Raw genomic sequence first — 22,056 nt, forward strand, 5'->3', positions numbered from 1 at the left:
TGCTGCACTGCCCTACGCCAAATCCCCATAAATGATGACCAAGGTATCTTGTCTTGTGAAGTCCAGCTTTGCCATCATTTCTGCCTTGCCCTGCTGGCAATTTTCAGCCTCTGAAAAGTTCCTAATTGAATAGCTAAAACATTCCATAATGACAAGCCCTTCCTTGACCCTGCTTCATTACCAATGGGCCACAAAGGATGCCTAGGACACTATCTTGCATAACTCTTGACTGAAAGGAACCCAAGGATTGTATCCAATCTCGACCGTTTAGCATGGGGTCTCACAAGATGCCTTAGTCTCAGTAAACAACAACCAATTGACAAAATATTTTGAGTACTCATTATTTTATTAATGGAGCAGTGTCTGGATTTTATAGCTCATTATATCAGATTTTTAACTTGTTTATGTTTTAACTATAATGAGGTTTGGTTGTTGCTGTACATGTAACCCATGTCCTATTGACTGAGGACGGCATTGCTGCTTGTACCACGCTAGCCAGGGATTGCACATCAGAGCCTGCCAACTTAAAAATAATCCGATTAGTTTGACTTTGTAAAATCAGCTTCAATTCACAACAATCATGCAGTTTCTCATTTCAATAGTTTAACAATTGGGTCCCACTCCGGTTATTACATTAAAACCTTACAAGACAATGGTACTCAAATTGCGTACCTGAGAAGGGCTAAAGAAAACCATAGAGTGATTCATGATGTGCAGTAGGTTACTTCTCTGGAGAGCAGCCACGGCCCGGGCAGGTAAGAGCTGTGGGGCCGTATTGCAGGGCGATTAGACAGAAGACCGCGAGGGAAAATTAAATAAATAATGAATACCCCCCCCATGGTCGTATTGGAATTCAGAAAATAACTGTATTTGTGAAATGATATACCTTAGTATATCTTGCTTTCAATGGAACAAGGAATACAGATAACAGATTAAAATTAATTAAAAGGGCTATGCAGCAAGAACATCATTAACATCCTGTGAGTCCCTGAATTTGGTAATATATACGCATACTGGAATTTTAGAACTTTACACTCTTGTGAATTAATTTTTAAACCAAAATGAAATGCCCCTTTAGATCCTGTTCAGGATATACTTTAATGTAGAAGGATCTACAAAAACAATTTTGCCATACTTTTGGGTTTGGATTCAAGTTGCTTTTTGCATACCAGATAACTAACAATACCTTTGAGTATGATATTTTTCAGAGGGCGATAAATAGCATATATTAGGAATTTCTGGGGAATACAATGCTTATTTGTGTGCTTATGCACCAAACTCACACGGATGGGTAAATATCATACACTTTTCGCCGTTTAAATTTTGGGAGGCTTGATCTGCCCAAATTTGCTGAAGGGTGAGATATTTACTGCACCTGATAATTACCAGATGTGGTAAATACCTAGTGTGAGACCTGATATCTGTGGCGTGATTTCCCCTGACTTTTTGCCTCCTGTTTTGCAGATATTGTTTTTGCTGGTTTTAAGATTCTGGGCACTTTGCCACTGCTAACCAGTGCTGAAGTGCATGTGCTCTGTACTTTAAACATGGTAACATTGGCTTATCCACAATTGGTGAGGGATAGGATAAGCTGTGTGTCATCGGCGTAGGAGATGACGTTGAGGTCATGTAGTCGGGCGACGTGGGCGAGCGGTGCCACGTAGATGTTGAACAATGTCGGGCTGAGGGATGAGCCCTGCGGTACGCCACAGATGATCTTGGTGGCTTCGGAGCAAAAAGGGGGGGAGGTGGATGCTCTGGGTTCGGCCGGAGAGGAAGGAGATTGTCCAGTCCAGAGCCTTTTCTTGGATCCCAGCGTCTTGGAGGCGTGTGCATAGGGTGTGGTGGCAGACAGTGTCGAAGGCGGCTGACAGGTCCAGGAGGATGAGGGCCGCGGTTTCGCCATTGTCCAGCAGGGCCCTGATGTCATCGGTGGCGGAGATGAGGGCAGTTTCGGTGCTGTGGTTGCTGCGGAATCCGGACTGGGACGGGTCCAGGATGCTGTTCTCCTTGAGGTAGCGGGTCAGTTGTCTGTTGACGATCTTCTCGATGACCTTCACCAGGTACGGGAGCAGGGAGATGGGCTGGAAGTTTTTGAGGTCCTTTGGTCAGCCTTGGGTGTTTTGAGTAAGGCGTTGATCTCGGCGTGCTTCTAGCTCTCCGGGACAGTCGTTCTTTCAAAGGAGATGTTGATGGCTGTCTGGAGATGGGGTGCGATGGTGGTGCTGGCTTTGTATAAGATGTGGTTTGGGCATGGGTCTGACGGAGATCCGGAGTGTATGGTGTTCATGATTTTGATGGTGTCGTCATCGCTTATGTTGGTCCAGGAGAGCAGGGGATCGGTGCGGATGGTGGACATTGGGACGGAGGTCTTAGTGGCTGTCGGGGCGGTCGTGACGTTGAAGCTGTCGTGGATGTCTGCAGTCTTGCGATGGAAGAAGGTGGTAAGGGAGTCACACAGGTCTTGTGAAGGTGGGATGTTGTTGGTGTTGGAGCTGGGGTTGGAGATTTCCTACATGATGTTGAAGAGCTCTTTGCTATTGTGTGCATTGGTGTCTAGACGGTCTTTGAAGGAGGCCCTTTTGGCGGATCTGATGCGGTGATGGTGTCTGTGGGTGGCGTTCTTGTGGGCGGCGTAGCTGTCCGGTGTTGGTTCAGGGTGCCATTTCTTCTCTAGCTTTCGGCAAGTTGGCTTGAAGGCCTGGCTATAAATATTTGTTAATAATGCATGAAAAATGGGTTAGATAACCAGACCAGACTTTGCATAAAACACTAATGCCTTCTTGTAGCAGGCACTAACAAGCAGACATGTTTTCATTTCTGAAACAAATCCCTGCGTTGCATTTGTTCAGAATCTCACAGCACACATCCAGTGTGTGGTATCCTTTAGTGGTTGTCTAGACATAGGAATTTTACTGGAAGGTATGCTTCCAGTATACCTTTTGTGCTAGATGGTACACCCTGACTTCTGTAAGGCTGTTCATTGCTTAAGGCAACATTCAAGACAACCAAGGAAGGACAAAAACAGCAGTAAAATCGATATGGCAGCCCTTCAAAGATATTGCGTACCTACTGTCAACTTTTACTGATGTTATCTATTTTTCCTTTTTGTTTCTTAAATGGCACACTAGTACTATTTAGTTATGAAGTGGTGTTTAAAACCATTAATTAAATAAATAAATAAATATCATACAAACTCCTAACTGTTTGGTAATAATACATTTAAAATGTGTGCAATACCCATTTGAGCAGATTATTTTAAATAACAACAAGATAATAACATGTAAAAACATACTTGATTGTCATCTCAACTGTAATGTGGTATGGAAGTTGGTAGTCGTTCTTACACTCATTATTACCTCATGCATACTGCTCCTCTAACATCCCAGTTAAGTTCACTACCAGAATTTCATGTTTCAAATATAATGCTACAAAAATACCATAGCCAGTATATATCTTCATGAAACCTGGCAATTTACACAAACTATTAACGCAAAATATACAGAAAATGTAACAGTCTTTAAAAGTAGTGATGGAATGATGGATTTGTCATTCTCGCAAATGTTTGCCACAAGCCTACATAATGGGACAAAAGGAAAATGAATAGCAAAGGAGAGCAACTTGAAACAACACAGTGGCTAAAATTGACTATTGTTTCACCAAATAAAGCTCAGCAGTCACAGCGCATTGGTATGTGAATGATGTCTGGTATAGGCTTTATGCTTGCCAGGTATTGTTCCAAAAAACCGCATACACATACTGTAATACTTTTCAAGATTGTATGGGTAGGAAAGTGGGGTATTATGTACTGATGCTGGTTAGGGCTCACTATGCAGTACTCTCACAATACCCCAAAGATGGTCCTTGGATTCACAATAATAAATCCTTAGCTCTGACCTGGTAGAATGACAAAGAGGAGAAAGGCTTTAATAGAGGAGCATGTGTTGAGCATTTCAGAGTACCAACATGGGCGATTTGTAATTGACACGACTCAAAAGAAATCAGACACCAATTCATAATAATAGAGCAGATTCTTAAATAATTTTAGATACCAAAACGAATTAAATCATATAAGTATAACTGGAGTTATGAAATTTAGAAACTGAATAAAATCTCTTCAAAACAATACGGCAAAAACTTGTATTGCAGTTTATGGTAAAAAGCACTAGTGACAGTCAGTAACTTGCCGGTCGAGTTGCTTGGAACCCAAGGAGGCTTAAGGTGATGCAGGACCCATACCAAGCCATAACAGTCAGTTCGATTTTGTGTGCGTCGAGAACCTGGGGTGCAAAGTTGTGCTGGTTACTCTACTATATGCTCCACTTTGTGCCACTTTTGTGATATAAAGGCTGCGCAAAGTGTTAGAAAATCTGAGACAGTGTATCAGACATGGAGATACTAAATATGGTAGTCAAGTATAAGATAACAAAGGAAGTCAAAGATTAAAAAACAGTCACTTATGAGGCAATGCAACATAGGTAAGATCCAGGAAGTACCAAATAAACAAACTATCAACTCAAGCTGAACAGGACAAGAAGTAAATCGCTCAGGCGCTCAATATGGTCACATTGAAGCTCAGTTACCTTCTTATCTACTGTTGCTATTTAGATACTGTCTGTACAATACCCTAATGTGGACATATATCTCAGGGCAGACTGTGTGGTGCTGTAAACGTTGATAGGTTATAAAAGGTGATATTCAGTCATTATTCCCTCTGCACAAGACAAACTCTCCTAATGCTGTAACAATAAATAATTGCGAGCCTAATACAGTGCCAAGATAGTCTTTGAGCGAGTGCAATTGAGGACTTTTTTAAAAGGGAAAACCTAGGTATCCCTACTAGAAGAGAATGAACACTAGGATATTGAAAACTATAGAATCTTGCATGGAAAGGTAGCAACTAGAATAACACAAACTAAGGAAGCAGGATAGGAAAGCAAGAATGGCATTCATTGAGAGTATTGAAAGCTCGCAGAGGTAGACTGAAGAAGGAAGAACAGAACAATAATCTAGTTATTGCGGGTCTACATAGTAGCAGAAATCACTGCAACAAGACATCAGTCACATAATAACGCTGTGTCAATTACCAAAACTGGCTTGAGACAGAGGCTTTAAAATTATTTGAAGTGTATATGTCTAACCCTCTATGTTCAGCCAACCCCTCCGTTACAGTATTTAGCCCATTGAATAAACTACTAAAAGGGTTGACATTTTTGGAGTCAAACTTTAGGCAATAATATTTTTGTCTCGTAATACAATTCTGGTGGCGAATGTTGTGACAACCTACCTTGGCATGGGGCTCTACTACTCTGAAAAATGTGTTGCATTTTGGGTCTGCCGTTATGCTTTTACTTTTTTACCACCTGTGTCCACTTCATAATTTTTTTTAAGAACAGTTTGCTATTCGTGCAACTGTTAGCAAATACGATGTTCTTACCTTTAATGAAATTTGGGATTTCTAATTTATTCAGAACATTGCGGTATTGTAACAAAATTATCTTTTGAGCTATTTCTTACATTGCTATGTTATGGTTTCATTTTATAGACATTAGTTTGTGACTGACTAGGGATTTGCAATGAGTTTGCACATCAGCAATAATTGAGCTGGTCACAATACCAGCTCTCAGCTTTCACTGCTCTAGAAAATTCCCTTCTGCTACTGCTTTGGAACTACCATCAAATACAATTTAGAGTATTTGTAATATCTCAAAATAGATTGCAACAAGTATTACAGTTGATGGCCAGACAGAGGCTGACTCTACGTAGACAAATACACCTAATAGCATCAGCTATAAAATCAGCCAAAATCAAATTTAAAATCATATGAACTCTACACATTTACTAATGGGGCAGAGACCTCAGCTACCCTCAAAAATAACGGCTCACTTTTATTCTGCAGTTGTTTATGGGCCATGTTCCCTCTGCATGATTTGAAAGTAATTCCTAGTGTGTCTAGATTGCAGACTGAGTACTTGTATACTACTACTGATCATCATTCTTGTGTGATGAATGCTTTTAGGTTCTAATTATTAATGATATTCTGGTGTATCAATCTCTGTGTGCCCAGCCAAGCTCCAAAAATAAATAAAGATGACTAAAGAATGAAAATTTTAATAATTAACTATTCATTAAAGTCTCGATCGAAGTAGCAAAAGATTCTCAAATATGGTATACATGTAATGTTCATCCAATTCTAATTACTCATTTAATTGCGTGTTTGGACCTCCACTTTTCCACAACCCCTGACTGACTGATCTCCCAAATACCTTTCAGGAAGGAGCTGAAAGGATTATCTTTTTTGTGGGAACTTTCACGAAGATTTGTCAAATGGGGCCAAAGTTATAAGCAAAATAAAAAATATTCTTCCTATGGAAAGTCTGACTTAACTATCCTCTATACTGTGGTGATCACCACTGTGCAATGTATATACCAAATCTTAAAGCAACGCTGTAGTTAGATGTTGAATTGGGTTGAAATTGGTTAAAAAGTAACATTTATAAATTTAAAAACACTACAATTCAACAGTTATAGATCAGTTAACTAACTGTAACTTGCTACCCCACCATACACTGCTTATGAACTCACATATTACATCACACGCAACATTTTTCATTACATCAATGATGACATCACTGGTGACATTTTAAATCACTTAATTAATTTCTCGTTATTACTTTACTCTGAGAATGCTAAAAAAAGATTCTCCCATTTATTCCTGTCCACCTACAGAAACCTCAGATTGCATCATTAGTAATGGCCAAATTGGATTACTATAATGGCCTACTACTCACAGCACACCAGTACATCCCCAGCAAACTGAAAACACTGCAGAATGCAGCTGCAAGACTTCTCCTAAAGATTTCAAAACATTATGCAGTGGCAAAAGCCATCAAAAAACTTTCACTGGCTCCCTGTCAGACAGAGGATTATTTTTAAATCACTCTGTATATCGCTTCAAAGGCACTCCATGGCCCAGGCCCTGACTTTCTTCAACAGAGCTTTAACTGGTATACCCCAGGCAGAACCCTATGTTCATCCACAGCCAAACATTTCATTGTCCATGGATTCAGATGATCCACCTGCAGTGGCAGGAGTTTTGTTCTGCATTCCCCAAAAATGCTGGAATGCTTTACCATTGCATATCAAGAGTGCACCCAATCTCATGACTTTTAGGAAGGTCTTGAAGACCTGGCTCTTTAACACCTTCTAGCTCTCCATTCCATTTCCCTGCTACTCTTCTCCTGTTTCAAAGCCAGCGCCAAGACACCTCTCCTTAATCGAGCACTCTTGAAAACGTATTAACATGACATAACATTAACATATCAATGATGACATCATCCAAGCTACTGTTCCTCAAATTACTCTATAAATCCCTATATCATTTTAGAAAAAGAATTAGGTAGTAAAAGACCCACAAATGTTTACAGTATTGACACTAGCGATTGTGTATTACTGAAGGCACGTCTGATTCACTATGGTAAAAGTTATATGATGCACAGTTTACCTACCAGAAATCTTTTAAGTGCAAACAATACTTTATTTAAACAAGGAAGAGACTGAACGCAAATAGTATGAGTTGCAGATATTTTTTACAGGTAGGTTTAAGCTGAAATCAATTTCCTGGTGCCAAAATATGTGTGAAACCTAAAGCCAATCCATACAATGCAGTATTCATCCGTGGATTTTTGTGCACACGCTAACGTTAAAGAGTTGTCATGTAGTGCTATTGACAACTTCCATGTAAAGTAGAAATGTTTTTGGTGCAGCTACTTATTTCCAGAAGTTCATTGACACTTCTATGTCAGACGAGATATTTAAGAGATACATCGAATTATAGTAAATATTCATCACTGGGAACCAAACACCCCATTGTAGCACTTTACTCTCTCCCATAACGGAACAAAGCAGTCCAAGGCATACTCAAGGGATATGGTGTGAGCTAGTAATCACCATTCGCTGGCACGCAAAAATAACATTAACTAAATGATCGTCCAGTCTGTGCTTTTTCTTTTGAAAAAGGAAAGGAATATTTATTACACACACACTACTTAATATTCTGCAATAATTTACAAATATACATAAGGCTGGTGGAAATGTCTTTTGATGAGATTGCCTAATCACCTCTGATCCCCTAAAGGGGTCAGTCAGGTTTAACAAACCACATGTCCAAAATCTTCATCTTAAGAGTAAATACCATAATCAAAAATAGCCAAGGGTGAATGCAATTATTACTGTTATTACCACAGATGCAATTTGATTTGCAGTCACTGTCAACATGGTTATTTCAAAAAAGTATTTATAAATCAACAACAACTAGAGATCTTCATATTTGGTTAACAAAGCACGTACAAATTTACATTACTTTAAACTCCTTCAGGCCACACTCACTGTGACCATAACCTTAGAAGGTGCAGCACTCCCAGCTAAAGAGCACAATCTCCAGCATACGGAGCTTAAACATGGTAACAAAGTCAGGGGTAGTCATCTTTCATGTGACATTTCCAACTTAGAGACAGCACTGGGCCCTTATAAGAGATTTGCTGCACTCCTGCAACTTCCTTGATCCCTTTTCGGTTTGTTGGTGGTAGCCCCTCCGTTTTGGAGCCATCATACGGGGAACAAAATGTTCCCAAATGGAAGAGCCCATGGGGAATTATGCAGTGCTTCTCCAGAGCATTGAATATTTTATTAGATGCCTCACCGCTTCTCTTCGATGTGTTATGCAGCCTTGTGCCACGCAGCTTGCATTTGTCTTTTTTTTGAGGGGGTGTTCATTATTTGTTCTTGGGGTGCCTGGCCAGGCCTGGCCATCCCTCAGGCCCTGTACATTGAGAGGCATCCCTGCGAGGCTACCCAGGGATGCCCCCACCAGCTCACTGCACTGCAGCAATCCTCACGATGTCCATTGAAGCAAACAGATCTTCTACCCTGCCTACTCCTGCAAGTAGGGTGCTAAAATATTGTTCTGCAGCCCACTCCCCCAGACACAAGTAGGGGGACAGGGGCAGGCTCACCACAGATTGGGAGAGTGCTGCATCACTCCCATGTCTGTCTCTCTGCTGTCTCCGGGCCCGGAGTTAGGACCCCTTCTCACTCTTCCATAGGGGAAGAGCAATGGTGCTCCCCCATCATGGCTTCCATTGGAAGCCCGAAAGTGGGGTCCAGGGCCCCCAGCCAATAAACCAGTCTGGGGAATGTATCCGTAGGCCCTGGATGCTAAGGACCCCAATGCAGGCCCCCTCTCAGCATTGAAAAATCAAATATCATTTGTGCTGTGATGCCTAGGCCCTGGCCCACACCGAGGGGTTGGACACTCTTGGGCACGGTCCAGGTCTTGCTGGGTGCCAAAGATCAAAATCTTTCTTTGCTCATATCTTGGACCCTGTTGTTCCTTTTAGAATGTGTGTTGGGCTAATATTGCTTCGGGTGGTGAGCTCTAGCCACCTGGAGGACTTTCCCTAGGCCTCCTGGCATCTAAGTCAGTGAACGTTTGAGAGGGCTGGTGTTAGACCTGGTATATTTTGGTGTGTTTCCCCTGTCTTTTTACTGTCTCCACCTCCTGTAAAGAAGCTGGACCAGAGAGGACAAAACTGATTTTTCCTAAGCAAGAGGGACTTGCTGCCTAAAACTTCAAAGGGAAAAGTATCATAAATAATGGAGCCCTGACGCTACTTAGAACAGTTTTGGACTATGGACCCTGCGAAAAAGAAGAAGAGTTGAAAGAGCTGCCTGGGGAGTGCTGCCCCTTTGCTGTTTGTTGCTTTGATGGGTTGGCCTTCAGTTGCTGCTTGTGCCTTGGGCAGTGAAAGGACTGGACTGAACTTTCTTGAATACTGCTGTTAAAGTTTTTCCAAAGACTTGAAGTTGAGCTTGCCTCCTGTTGGAAGTCTCAGGCACACAAAAGTCTTCACCATCTTCTGGGTACCTGCGTCTTAAACTGTGTGTTTCCGCTGTCATAGAGATAAAGTAACCCAATGCTGTCAATGATGCCATAGCTGGCTCTGTGACCTGTTGGCACCACAGAGAGCACCGCTCCACTTCCCACCGCAACCTGTCTCTCACCACACTGCCACCCGCCGCCACCAAGAAGCTGCTACTTGCACTGTAACCTGAGGGCATTGCACTTCGCACCACCTCGCTTCACATTTCCGCCCTGTTATCCCCAACAACACCGCTCCATGCTGGCATTGACTCCCTAGCCTGCACTGTGACTTGGGGGCACATCTCGTAAGTTACTCAACACACTCCCCCATCTCAAACCGCAGCCTCAGTCCACCAATACTGGCGCCATTCACCTCAGATTGCCTACTGACAACAGTGCTTCAGCAAGGATGACGGCGCTGCTTGCACCGTGACCTGTCAGCACCACAACAAGCATTGTGTCACTTTTCACCACAGCCCTGGTTTCACCAACACCGCTGGATGCAGTCACCGAGCTGTTGTCTGCACCATGACCTGAGGGCACTGCATGTCGCACCACTCCATTTCGCACCGCAGACCCAACGCCTGCCCATGCTGGTGCTTCTGATTTAAAACTCACATAGTTCAATCTGCAACACATGTGACTTCAAGGGTCTGATGACTACTGCACCGACCTCCGGGACCTACGTCTGCTGATGCTGCCTTTTTGCAGCTCATCACTAGGGCCCCAACACCCTGCATTTCCAAAGTACTCTTTGTTGGTCTTCCCAACACGGTAGCTGGCCGCAAACCCCACGGTTCATCTAATCTATTGAATGTGTTTCTTCACCACACCGTGATAGACTCGGACGGAAGTATTGACTTTAAGGAGCTGTATTTTATGGTTATTCTTGCAATATTCGTACTTTGATTACTGTTCACAGATTAATATTGCCTATTTTCCAAAACTAGTGTGGTGTTTTTCTTTTAGTGTTTTCACTGTATTACTGTGTGTTACGTGCAAATGCTTTACAGATTGCCTCTGAGATAAGCCTGACTGCTAGTGCCAAGCTACCAAGGGGGTGAGCAGGGGTTATTTTAGAAGTGTAATCCCCCTTATCCTGACTAGAAGGTAGGGTCTATATTTGGACAGGGTACACATCTGCCTACCAGAGACTTCCTTTTCTAACATTGGTTGTCAGTGATGAGATTAGAACTTGAATTTGCACTTGACCTACAGTGATTGGTGTACACTACTACCATATCGCAGACCACTATGTCCCACATATGTTCTTTTTTTGTCTATTTTTGATCTTTCCATTTCTGTGAACTTGAACTTTCTACTGCATCATGCCTGAGTCTAGAGCATCATCAGTTGCATCCCTAGAAGTGGCTTTTGAGGAGGAGAGGCTGGAATCCTATACCATGAAGAAACTAAAGGCAGTTTGCAAAAACCTCAGTGTCCACGTTAGATGCCTTACCTCAAAAGAAGAGCTACAAAAGGAGCTGAGGACCTGGGTAGCAGCCAGATATGCCAGTGGGCAGTCTGGGAATCTAAGTGTGGAGGCTGAGGAGCCAATTCCAAGGGCTGATGTGTTGTTTGGAGGAGAGGGACCCACCAGGCCAGGCAGCAGTGATAGGCCTCCAGAGGAACTGGAGGACAGGCGGGAAGCTAGGAGAGATGCAATGTGTCTGGAGATGCTCAAGCTGGAAATGGACGCTAAAAGGATGATGTTAGACCATAATCTTAGAGTAAATGAGCTGGATCAGAAGAGTAGGTCCAGCAAAGATGGTGGGAGCAATTCCTCAGTGCACTCAGATAGAATAGTACACATTCTCAAGAAGAAGGGGGCGGGAGCACACTGCTTCACCTCCCAACACAGTTCATCCCTTAGGATTATGGTAAATGCAGTTCATGGTAAATGCTTACCTGAATATTTACTGGAGTATTCCACCAAAGGTGGTGCAGGTTAGTGCTGTAAATCTCCAGACAGGTGTCTCTGGATATCATCCGTCATCAGTAGAGATAAGAACTAATTTAATCTGGGGTTGCTGAGTAAGCTGCCACAATCCTTTCAGGTCTCAGTACCTCTCACAGGTGCACAGGTGCATCTCCAAAAGCTCTTCAGCTTGCTGGCTCAAGGGAAAATTTTCAGAAAGAACGGGGTGGGAGTACACCGCTTCATCTCCCAGCATAGTTCACCCCTTAGCATTATGGTAAATGCAGTTCATGGTAAATGCTTACTTGAATATTTACTGGAGTATTCCCAGGGCCGGACTAGGAACTGAAAGTAGCCCTGGCCAATTTTGCCAGACCAGCTCCCGTCCGGCCGTACTCCGCGATCACAGTGAGCAAGCCCGACCACTACTAGGGGTGCTTGGGGGGGGTTCTCGCCTCAAGAAAATCTTTAAAAAAGACAGACCAAAATGGTGCATTTTACAGCACATTTTTTATTACACATTTAATTGTATCATCTTTCAAAGCACAGTAAATAGTAGATGATGACCTTAAAGAGCACAAGGTTACCCACACAGTCATATGTACCCATAGACATTCTTACAGAGAGCACCAAAAATAGGCACATGTAGTAAATCAGAGAAAATAAAGTAAAGGTGAGACCATCCCCCATATGGTATATAGCGAACAAGCACAGTGAGCAAACACTACTGGAGGAGTTTGGGGGTTTCTCCCCCAAGAAAATCTTGGAGACAGACAGGTCAAAACAATGCATTTTTCAACACATTTTTCATTACATGTTAGATTGTATTACCTTTTAAAGCATAGTAAATGATTACCATGTAGAGCACCAGGATACCCTGTCATAAATCATAGACATTCCTACAGAGAACACTAAATATTGAAATGTCGAGCACGGAACATGAATTTTAAATAGAACCAATTTATTCATAATATAAAATAGTATAAAGACGTTTAAGACACACTTAACTTCAAGCAATTGTACAAAGGTTCAGAGGAAAAAATGTACAAGACATTGTGCAAACATTAAATGATTTTTATGTCTTGAGTTTTGTAAACAGTGCTAAAGTAAAGCAACGTATGTAAAGTGTAACAGTGCACAACATTATGATTGTGGGCATTTTGACATGTTAAACGGTTAACATGACCTGCCTGCAGCAAATCCTTAATATGAAATACTGTAAAAACATAATAACGTACTTCATCTCAAACAAGTGTTATTTTCAATCACATTTCACACTACTTTGCATTAATTTGTGTCAAGCGGGTGTTTCACGGATGAGATGTGGGAGCCCCCATTCAACAATCCTTGGGTTTTGATGTAAAGTCCTACCTACTAACAAAGATAGACCTAGATTTGAGACAAAAGCGGACACCTTCTTGAGGTTTTCGAAGAATGCATGTATGCTCTACAGTACATCATAAATACAGTACAGTAAACATTTTAAAGTTCACCTAAGCATAGGATTTTATAGTGGATGGATATTGTTTCAGTGCAAAACCTATGCTAGACGTGATGCTCACAGCCTTTCATTATGGTACAAAGGTGAGTGCGTAGTGCAAAGCAGGCTCAAAGAGATCCAACGCAAGGAGGTCAACTCTGGTTAATGCACTGCATTGTTTAATATTTATAAATGACCCTCAAAATGTTGACGGAACCGTGCAAAAGTCAAATGTTTTTCATGTCTAGAGTGCAACCTTTAAATTAAATATTTTATTAGAAGTGCTCAGCTTAGAAATGTGATAACTTGAGCTCACATTTTAAAGTGTTAACATCCCTTGCATCAATTTGCTTTTGGAGGCAAAACAATCAATGATTTTCTCGTTGCTTACTCACATTAAAGCATCTTTTTCCACAGACATAGGCATAAAGGTTTCCAAACGTGACTGAGAGAGAGAATTACACAACACAGCCTTTTCAAGATGTACTTGAGCTTAGAAAAAGATCTTTCACAAGCCACCTGAGAGGAGTAAAGAGTCAATGACAACTTATAGGCAATAAAGAGAGAAGAGTAGGCATTATTGTACAGGTTATAATGCAATAATAAACTATAGCAGCAAGCAATACAGTCCTTGCAAGTCTTACACTTATACTTTTTGTTGCCCAAGAGGAAGAGGTGAGGCGCCGCAGCTAGAGCGACTGACTCCGGAATCTGGGGATCACGGTTCAATCCCTGACACCGGCAGCAGATTAGCCCAGCACCATGTGACTCTAGGCAATAGCTTGCTTAATCTTCCCGACGGCCCCCAGCGCCTAGAGACCCTTAGGGGTGATTGTGCGCTTTACAAATGGGGATTATTATTATTATTATTATCATGCTGTACTATCTCATCCTCAAAGTTGAGATAACAGGTTTCCAAGTCTTGCTCATATTAAACTTCTTGGATGATACTGTGCTCTTCCTCAATACTGAGTTTTAGTCTGCTCCACTTACATGCAGAATAAAGCAACTCATGCTGCAGTTTTTCAGCAGATGCTTCCGGATCAAATATAGTTAACAAGCCACTTAGTCGTTGAAGAGCATTTTCGGGAAAGTTCTGGAGGATGTCTTCAAAGTTTCTGAGGTCCATGCATGTCAAATCTGCAAACAACTGGCCATGAGTTGTGAATTGACTTTGCAGGCTGGTAACTACTTTGTCCATTGAACCATTATAAACTTCTATCCTGTATTTATCAGTAGTGGACCTGATGGGTTAATCAGTCGCACTTTTGCCAGGCATCATCTTCTTCCTGTGTACTCGAACCTCTGGGAAGTCAACTTGAAACAAAATTTCGCTATAACCCTGATCCAATTTTTCTTTTGCCCAATTGATGAATTTATTTGTAACATCCATTATGCAGCTGGAATCCCGACCCTGTTGCTGTAGGGAGTCAATGGTTTAAGTTACCATTCGATATGCCTGCAGTACGTCAATACCTTGTGTTTGCAAGTACAGAGCTAAAGGAGTGGTATTTTGAAAAATAAAGAGATATATCTGTGCAGTCAAAATGGTGTCAAATGTAACTAGTGACTTTAGAAATGAAATGGCTTTGTATCTGAGCTCATCATTGAAGTTATATGATGTGGATATCTCTTTCATAGTTTGAAGAACCTCAATGTACTCAGATTTGATTGGGTCATTGTATTGATCATAGATTTTTTTGAGTGCTACATCTTTGGCCCACCATCTTGTTTCTCCAGTTATAGGGATGGACCGAAACCATGCTTCAATACTTTTGTCTCGCCACACGTTCATTCTAAGGCATGAATCTCTGAGAAATACGGCACAAGAATTTAACAGCCCAAACAGTGATACCGCAGATTCAGAGATTTTAGTGACATCAGTTATAACAATGCGCAGGTCCTGGTTTTGGGAAAAAACATGGCAGCTGGTCAGTACGTGGTGGAGGAGGCACCCGTAAATGACACTATATTGTTTCCTCAAAATACCCCAAAAACACCCACCTGAAACACTTATAGACTATCATGTGTATTGGCAATAAGGAAGAAGAAGAATGAGTACCCAGCAATAACTTATGATGGATTTGCCCTGGAAATGGAATTACCGGAGCTACATTGCTGATCTACATTGCTCAGGATTTTAAATAAACTTCAGATTACTCATGGTGCTGCAGTCTTCCTAACGTTCAGGGAGATTTCTTGTGTCTGCCCATTTTTCTTGGCCCCTGTTTCAGGTTATGTGGGGAATCTTCGGCAGTGGAGCATGAGGAGGCTGCAGGACTGCCGGACCGGGAATTGTGCTTTGCAAAAGCCACTTGCGGGCTCGGCAGGGGCCAGAGGGTGGTGGCGCGGAGCTCCATCCGGAGCAGATTGGGCAGAGGCAGCACATTTCTGGGAGGTTCCTGGGGTGAAGATAGGGAAGGAGGTGAAGGCAGGGAAGACATTATCTAATAAAGCTGCAGTGGAAAGTCTACGCAGGAAGGAACTCGGAAATCAGGTCATAATTATGTTAGAGGAGTGGGTGTGGGTAGAAATTGTGTGAGAAGTGGAGTAGAAGAAAACACGTGTACTGAAGATAAAGTGAGAAATCAGGTGTCTTTTAAATAAATAAAAACAAAGGCACGGTTGGAATAAGGAGAGACGGGCAGTCAGATAATCAGATACAGAGGCAGTACAGGTGTCAGAAAAGGTTGAGGGGACAGTTGAGAAGCTTGGGGTAAAAAAATTCTAGGAAGGGTGTACAGAGTAAAACTAGAAAAAAGACAACGGCAATAGAACTTGATCCCCTTAATCAGTTAGGGTCCGTCATAGGAGAGTGGGGAAGTCCAAGAAGGAGGAGGTTGAAAGGAAGAAAAGCAGAGATACAGGAAGCGAATATAAAAATTACACCCTCATTAAGAACCTTCTTTAACATGGTACCAAAGACCTTGTTTTTGAAAAATCCAGGCTTGGATAATCCCGGAGTTAGGCTGGAAGTTGGCAGAGATATTATAATCTCAAATAGGTTTCAGGTGTTTGCAGATAACCTTGAGCCACAAGAAATAGATACGCTAAAGGAATTAAAGATATCTAAATTAGCCCAGGAAGAGCATAAGATTTCCCCCCTCCTTAGAGGTATGGAGTCACCTGTTGCTCAAATAGGGTTAGCACCATATGAAAATTTACCGCCCTTTCCTGAGAAAGAGGAAGGGGAAATGTTAGAAAAAATTACGCAAGTGCTACAGCAGTCTCAATTTAACTCATCTTTCCAACCCTAACCCCAGTCCCAGTCAGTTATTGACCTAGTTCAGCTACTTACTACGGAAGTAAGAAATATATTTGAAACATCAGAATCAAATCAAAGGGAGATTAGAGTGGCCTCTGATAGTCTGGAGAAAAAGCTGGGTGGTCTGGCCTCCAAGACAACACAGTTAGAAATTTCACGGCCAACACGCAGTGGGAGTTTGGAAACATGATTGAGCCCTTTAAAGGGTTAGGCGTTACGGGCCGGTTAATATTCCCTGCCAGTCTCTGGGTTATAAATAATAATAAAATGCAAAATTTCAGCAAATAGAAGAGGCGAAGAATTCCTTAAATCCCTGTTGGTATAGGTTAGGTGAAAAGCAGTCTTCCTCTTCAAAATTGTTTTGTGATATACCACTGAATACCTTCTTTTCCCCTTTTCTTGGGGGGTTGTTGGAAGTAATTGGGGCTACAAATTTAGAATTTTGATAATGAGTTTCTCAATCACGGAGGGTCTCCATAGGCTTAGGCTATGAAGAAGAAGGAAGAGGTGGGTTTTCCAAGGGGGGAGGGAGAAGGGTCACAGGTAGGCCTTAGTGCATGCGTGGGTGAGCAGTGGGAGAAAATTACAAAAAAAAATTGTCTTTAGAGAACTTTTGTGAACTCAGGTCTCAACGGGATAATGAATCTAAGGAATACATATATTCTCTAGTCGGAAAGAACAAATAGAACTGTTATCATGGAATGTTAATGGGCTCAGAATGAGATATAGAAGAGAAAGGATCCTCCAATACAATCCAGCGCAGATTATCATCCTTCTCAGAAACCCATTTAACCTGCAAAGAAATGGATGATTTTTTTAAAGCCAGAAAGTGGCTACAAAAAGTAATATTCACTGACCATCACCATACTATAAAAGGGTTAGCCATTCTGAATTAAACGAATCTCCTAATAACAATTGAGGAAAGCAGGGTAGATAAGGCCGGCAGATGGGCGATAGTAAAAATGTAATATGGTAATCAAGCCTATACTCAGCTATTTTGGCCCAAACCTGGATGATCCTGCCCCATTCAGGAGTCTACTTTTACTAGATTTTCCTTATCGGATCATTATGGGTGGGAATTTCAATGTGGTGTTGGAAGGCAATCTAGACCGTTCCAACAAAAGTAGAGCTACAGTGCATAACAAAATACACTCTCTAAAAACAAACTTGATAAAGAAATTTGGTTGGTGTGATATTTGGAGAGCGAGGAACGGAGCCCTTAAGAGTTTTACTTTTAATAGTAAAAAATATGGGCACCATTCGAGAATAGACCTCTTTCTAATTACTCAGAGTTTAAAGATCAGGTTAAATATGCCATCCATGTGGGTTCACACTTGTCAGACCATTCGGCCATAACTCTAGTTCTGGTTCCACAAAGTATTGAAGTGCAGAGAAGGTGGACCATGGATTGTACCATACTATATGATGAGGACATGATAGCAAAACTAGGAATGGAATCTAAAGAGTTCTTTGAAAATAACATAGGCAGGGCTCTATGGGGCACAGTTTGGGATGCTTATAAAGATTTTTGGAGAGGGAAAATTACACCAATCCAATTGTATACAAATAAACAGCAAAGAATGCAGATAACTAACATTGAGAATAAGATTCGGCAGCTGGAACAGCAGCTACAAGAAGATGAGATAGAACATGGGCCATGTCAAACCTTTATGCAAACTCTTAAAATGGAACTTGTAGCATTAGTAGAGGGTAGATTACAGGATAGGTGGGGAGGGAGTAAATTGGCTCATTTTAAATACGGAGAGGATTGTGGTAAATTACTTGCCTGGAAAGTTAAAAATAATCAGGCAAGGAATTTTATAAAAGAATTAAAACAAATAGAGACAGGTTGCCTTATTAGGATAATGGAGGGTATTGAAGAACCCATGCTGAACCATTTTGGTAAAGTATATTTGGAAGATCTAACTATGGGGTCGATTACGATGGCGGACGGACCTGCGTGCGTCCGCCACCCCCGAGGTGGAGGGACCGTCCGCAGGGGCAGCGGCGCTCCCTCCATTGGAATTAGGATGTGACCTCCACCCTGGCGGTCACATCCCGTATACTTAACATTGCACCCGCCGCAAAGTTAAAAATGCATGTTTTCCTTTGACATGCACAACGTGGCGGGCACCGCGTGGTGCCTGCCAAAGCAGGGGGGTACCATAGGTACCCCGCATGTGCACCCCCCAACCCCCAACATCCTGGGGGCTGGGCCCCCAGAAGCAAAGGTCCACATGCTTTTCCACGGCGGAAAAGCCACGGCGGAAAAGCATGTTTCCGCACCCATCCTAATGTGGCTGGCGGTGTCTTGCAGACGCCGCCACCATATTGCGGTCCACACCCCGCGGATCAGCGGCGGACGGACCTGCTGTCCGCCTGCTGATCCCACCGCCATCATAATCTGGCGGTGGGTGTTTTCTATGCTGCAACGGTGCATCCGCATCCTCCGGGCCGGCGGTGGCTTCCACCAGCCTGGAGGATGCGGATTCACCGCCATCGTAATCGACCCCTAAGTTAGATGAGGAAGTGGAAGAATGGTTGGGCCAAGAACTACCCTGAAAACTCTCAGATATTAACAGAGAAATAATACATCGACCAATAATGGAAGGTAAAATTAGAAACGCAAAAAGAGCAGGGAAATTGAACAAGGAGGCAGGCCCTGATGGCCTCCCCATTGAAATATACAAGAAGCAAATGGAATACATAGTCCAAGTTATGTGTAGGCGGTTTTCAGATATCTTCTGTAAGGGTAGGGAGATCCCTCCCTCATGGAATGAAGCTGTTGTTATTGGGGCCATAAACCTTGCATCTGCATATAACATACCAGTGGCAGTCATCACAGTTGATGCAACTAAGGCCTTCGATCTGGTAAATTGGGTCTACCTGCAAAAAATCCTAGGACTAGCTAACTTAGGGGAAACTAACTTAGGGGAAAATTTATGTTGCTCAATAGAATCACAATGTAACAACCCTACAAACAAAATGTTAGTGAATGGAAATATTTCAAGATCTTTTAACATATATCGCGGAATCAGGCAGGGATGTCAATTATCATCTCTCCTTTTTAATTTATATATTGAACCCCTTGCGGAGAAGTTAAGGATTAGTGACAACATACTCCCTTTAGAATATCGGACCTGTATGAAAAAAGTAGGGTTGTATGCAGATGATCTTGTGATATACACCTCTGAACTTACTATAGCATTACCGGCAGTGTATAATATAGCATTGCGTTTTGGCAGGATGTCAGGATACGAGATTAACGACAGCAAAACAGTTATAATGACATGGAATATAAAATCACATTTAAACTGTGTTGAAGATGAAATGAGATCATTCGTATCAAAATTGTCCAGAAAATAGAATTAATCCCTGAAACGAATTTTCCAAAGATAATTAAAGAAGTGGGGAAACTTTTACTTAGCTGGTCCCATCTCCCTCTAACAATTTAGGGTAGCGTAAACCTTGTAAAAATATCAATTCTCCCTAAGTTTACATTTTTGTTCCAAAATATTCCCATGGTTTTTAAGGAGAAATGGCTCAAAGAAATTCAGTCAAAAATTACCAGCTTCATATGGGCCTCTAAGGGTGTCAGAATCCAAGGAAAAAGTTAAAGTGGCAATACGGTAAGGGGGGTCTACGATTGCCTTTTTTCTCTTACTATGCCTGGCTTTTTATTCTGAAAGGAGGGAAGTTGTTATTTAGTATTCCGGATAGTTCAGACATTGGTAAAATGCATAGAGCAATGCTCCATGAGGTTAAAGCTGGAGAGCATGCCTTCGTGCAGAAATATGGGGAGCCACATTTCTTCGAAAAACTGTGTCTTAAGCGGCTTTGCTGAAACAAGGTACAAAGTCAAGAGAGAATCTAAACTTAACTATTATAGCGGAATGTCTCCCATTTAGGATTCACCAGGATCCTCGGAGTGGACCAAGGATCGTTTGGCTCTTCCCCTAAAAGAAGCAATAATAATAACTTGGGAACAACTGATGGTTGATGGAGTCTTAATCTCTTGGGAGTAAAGACATGAGGTTGCCAACAATCAACTGTCCAGATTTACATATATGCAAATGAAGAGCTGGAGCCTTACTATTGGTACTGGCACCAGACTATCACATGATCTGGAATCTAGCTTGATGGTCAAGGAATCCAGGAAAAAAGAAGTAGCGAACTGGTATTGGCGGGTAGTAGAACTAGCAGATGAGGATTTCAACCTACCATCAGTACTGTAGGAGAAGAACTTGCTGTGAGAGCAGTGGAAAGATTTATGGCAAGTATCTTATGACATGCTGCACTCCACAGTACCTGCTGCAAATTTAAGGCAGAATTGACTTTTCTGTCTCCACAGGGTTTTCTGGACGCCCTATAAATTATCAAATATGGGAAAGGGTGTCTTACCAACATGTCCTAAGTGGGGGAAAGAAAAAGGGGACAATATACATATGTTTTTGGAATGCCCTATGATCCAAAGTTTTTGGTTCGATGTGAGTAGCTTTATATATGAAATACTTGGAGAGAGACTCCAGGTAAGCAATTCTCTTGTTTTTGGGGGGATTTCGATGTTGCATGTATCTCTGTCAAGAAAAGCCCAAACATTGTTTTTTATTTTATATTGCTTGCCCGCAGGGAAATTTGTAAGAATTGGATTAAAGTTTCCTCCCCCAAGTAAAATAGAATGGTTGATCTCAATAAGATATATTAATTGGTTAGATCGAACTGTCAAAAACAAGAGGAATGACTTTTGGCTTCCATATGAAAATTAGCAAAAATCTGTTATATGTATATAGTCCAATGATTAGGCATTTATACCATATCGCTTGAACACTCTGGTGGTGGGACTTCTATGGACAGGCGAAATTAAGCCACCTATGACAATAGAACTCTGGTGGGTGCTAAACCAAGGGAGACCCCCTGAGTATAGAAAAGCTTCCTTTCTCTTGTTAATCTGGGTAAATGAGGACAAAAGTAAAAAAAAAAAAGGTTAGGTACATGCGCACAGCACCACATATGAATCTGGTCAGGTGCTTTTTTACTCAGCCATGCTGTGAACCCATTATACTGTCCCTGCATATTAAAGGCTCCATCTTTTGAGTTACCAACACAATTTGCAAAGTTAATGTTAATGTTAATGTTAATATTAACTGCATTTGTAAAGCACAGCTGCTACCCGACAGTGTCCTGGCGCTGAAGTGAGGTCCTACCAGAGGTTTGAAAAGTATCTGTTGCAGGTTGGTTGTTAAAGAGCCAGGTTGTTAGCGCCTTCCTGAAGGCCAAAAGATTGGTTATGCTTCTTAGTAGCAGAGGAAGCGTGTTCCAAGCTTTGGCTACATTGGTAGTGAAGCTTCTACCCCCCAAGTTAGTTTTTTAACTCGTGGTGTTACTACAAGTTTGGCGTCTGATGAACGAAGTGTTCTTTTTGGTACATACCAGCGGAGCTGTTGCTTTAGAAAGTACGGCCCAGATCCCTG

Source organism: Lissotriton helveticus, chromosome 3_1 (assembly GCF_964261635.1).
Source record: "Lissotriton helveticus chromosome 3_1, aLisHel1.1, whole genome shotgun sequence".
Classification (NCBI taxonomy): Eukaryota; Metazoa; Chordata; class Amphibia; order Caudata; family Salamandridae; genus Lissotriton; species Lissotriton helveticus.